The sequence below is a fragment of the Myotis davidii genome, unplaced genomic scaffold (assembly GCF_000327345.1).
Source record: "Myotis davidii unplaced genomic scaffold, ASM32734v1 scaffold119, whole genome shotgun sequence".
Classification (NCBI taxonomy): Eukaryota; Metazoa; Chordata; class Mammalia; order Chiroptera; family Vespertilionidae; genus Myotis; species Myotis davidii.
In genome coordinates this window covers 1,195,730-1,198,862 of record NW_006290676.1, presented here as the reverse complement: position 1 = coordinate 1,198,862, position 3,133 = coordinate 1,195,730, and the positions used below count along the sequence as shown (strand labels likewise).

The 3,133-nt window shown below is 39.1% G+C and overlaps 1 long non-coding RNA gene across 1 annotated transcript in view; it reads right to left on the bottom strand.

Moving 5' to 3' along the window:
- Nucleotides 1–444: 444 nt before the first annotated feature.
- Nucleotides 445–3,133, bottom strand: part of LOC107183076 — a 70,548-nt gene continuing 67,859 nt past the window's right edge. The window contains exon 3 of the long non-coding RNA XR_001513845.1: nucleotides 445–519. This is a non-coding gene — a long non-coding RNA (uncharacterized LOC107183076). The remainder of the gene's footprint in view (nucleotides 520–3,133) is intronic.

The window sequence follows — 3,133 nt, the reverse complement described above, 5'->3', positions numbered from 1 at the left end:
TTTTATCACTTACAATGTTTAATTTATACTTTTAAAGGCCACTCTTTTACACTTAGATTTTAAAAGACATTTACTACTCTTTTGCATGCATAAAAAGTGAAATATAGGCAAAATACATTGATTTAAAATATTCCTCAGTTGTATTCACAGAGCCCTAGACTTCTAAAGCCATTGTTTGACTCAGAGTCCATGTCACTACTTATTCACTCAGTGCCATCTCTTGTCCCATCAAGGGTACTGATGATATAGCCTCTCTTAAGAGAATCCACAAGTACCAAAGGCTTCTGGGGCTCAGTCCTTTGGAGTCTATTTTTTATTTTTCCTTTGAGACTACTGCCAAGCATGTGAGGACTTACCATTTTCTTGACTCCCTTTCCAATAAACATTTGGTTCCTAAGGGTTAAAAGAGTGCTTCACTCTTCCTTCTGGGACTTTATTGAAGCAATTGACACCCATTTTCCAGATCTAATCACTGGTGCTTTTGATGTTCATGAACATGCAGGCAATGACAAGTGTGGCCTGGTGGGCAGATTATGGGATGTTCTCAATTAGAAGATGTATCTTGATCTCAGATGTTGGAAGTAAGTCAACCAAGCCCTGAATGGATCCTTGCTGGAGTTCAGCTCTGTTTGGTCATTTGCAGAAAACCAATGGCCTTTGCATTGCACCTATGTGCTTTCCATAACAGCTTTATTGAGATAAAATTCACACACCATACAATTTATGTTATAAAATTCTATGGTTTTTAGTATATTCACAGAGAATTCCAATAAATCAATTTTAGAACTTCATAACTCCCAAAATAAAGCCTGGATCCATTAGCATCCATTAGTCCACCTTCCCATCCCCACCCCCTATCTTCTAGCCCTTCCAACAATTCATCTACTTATAATCTTTACAGATTTGCTTATTCTGGATATTTCATATAAATGAGATCATAATATGTGACCTTTTATGACTGGCTTCTTTTCATTTACCACAATGTTTTTATTCATGCTTCAGTATGTATCATTTCTTCATACACTTTTATTGTTGACTAATAATCAATTAATCAATCGTATCGCTCTGGTGAATGTTTCTAGTGGTTAGAGTATTGGCCTGCACACTAAGGGTCATGGGTTTGATACCGGATCAAAGGCAACTACCTGGGTTGCAGGTTTGATTCCAGGCCCCAGTCAGGAGGTAACCAATGGATATATCTCTCTCACATTTATGTTTCTCTCTCTCTCCCCACTCCCTTTCACTCTCTCTAAAAATCATTAAGAAAAATATCCTTGAGTGAGGATTAACAAAAAATAAATAAAATAAAGACGTCGTCATGTTTTTTAAAAAACAAATGTATGGATATACCACATTTTATTTCTCCATTTAAGCACTTAAGCATTCCATGAACACTTGGAATGCTTCAACTTTTTGGTTATTATGAATAATGCTGCTGTGAACATTCATGTCCAAGTTTTTGAGTAGATGTATGTTTCATTTCACTTGGGCACATAGCTAGGAGCAGAACTGCTGGGTCATTTGACAACTATGTTTAACTGAAGAACTAAGAGCCTATTTTCCAAAGCAGCTGTATCATTTCACAATCCTACCAGCAATATGTGAGGGTTCCAATTTCTCCATGCCTTTATCAACATTTTTTATGTCTTTTTTATTATGGCTATCCTGGTGGGTGTGAACTGAAAACTTATTGTGACCATTGCATTTATTTTGAAAGTACTTTTATGCCCTGGCCAATGTAGCTCGGTTGGTTGCGTGTCATCCCCAGTAGAGGGGGGATACTGGCTTGATCCCCAGTAGAGGGGGGATACAGGGGGCAGCCGATCGATGTTTTTCTCTCACAACAAGGTTTTCTCTCTCTCTCTTCCTCTCTCTAAAGTAAAAAAAGAAAAGAAAAGTGCTTTCACTTCAATTTTCTCATTTGATCCTGACAACATCTGTCGATGTTCCTTATTCACAGTCAAGAAGCAACACAGATAGATCGACTAAATTGCTCAGGATAGCTCAGTTAGTGACAGCATGTGAACTAAAGTGCCTCTAGATTCTGGGACTCCTTCTCCACTGCACCAGTATAGCTACAGGCTACAGAGTGAGATCCAGAATAATGATTATAGCCCAGCCAGTGTGGCTCAGTGGCTGAGTGTCCACCTATGAACCAGGAGGTCACAGTTTGATTCCCTGTCAGGGCACATGCCCAGGTTGCGGGCTTGATCCCCAGTAGGGGGCGTGCAGGAGTCAGCCAATCAATGATTCTCTCTCATCATTGATGTTTCTATCACTCTGTCCCTCTCCCTTCCCCTCTGAAAACATAAACATATACTTTAAAAATAAAGAATGATGATTGCAGGTAAAATGGGGAGGGTGGGAGGCTGGTGCAGGACATAGTCCTGGCATTGCACTTTAGATGATGTGATGCTGCTGCCAGCTTTCACAAGGCAGCACTAGCTGGTGAACTATACTGGCCTGCAATGGCTCAGTAAAATGATTTTAGGAAAAGGCCCAGGGGTCGCTTGAGAGGTAGGGAGGCAAAAAAGTCCACATGCAACAAAGTTTACAACTTTGCCTTCACAGCCCATAGTAAAAGGCTGCATAATCCAGGTTAGTCTCTTTTCTGGCACATCTGTTCTTGGAGTCATAACATTGAGGAAGAAGAATATTCTAGGTCGGACTGCATCCTAGTAGATATAGTGGACATCAGCCTTGATCAGTAAGCAGGATTCATTACTTTTCATGTTCATGAACTGAGATAATGAAATAATTTTTCATTATCTATTCATAATACATTTTCTATTCATACACTATCTCTTTTATGTGCAGAAAAATTCAATGTTATATGAAATAATCGCCTTAGAGATCAAGTTCTACAGTACCGCTCTTTCCTACTCAGAGTAAATCTGCATGTTACTAAATCTGCATGTTCCCAGCTGAGCAAAGAAAAAGGCCTTTAAAGGAAGCTTTCCTACTTCACTAGTAAAGTCAACTTCTACTCACTGGACCAAGAAACTTTACTGGACTTACAGAGTGCAACAGGTTGGTTGGCATGTAGTATATCCATTGAAGCCAACTTTTTTTTTTTCCAGAAATCTGTCTCAAAGATGTGTTACATTCTCAGTAGAATAAGAAAATCTTATTG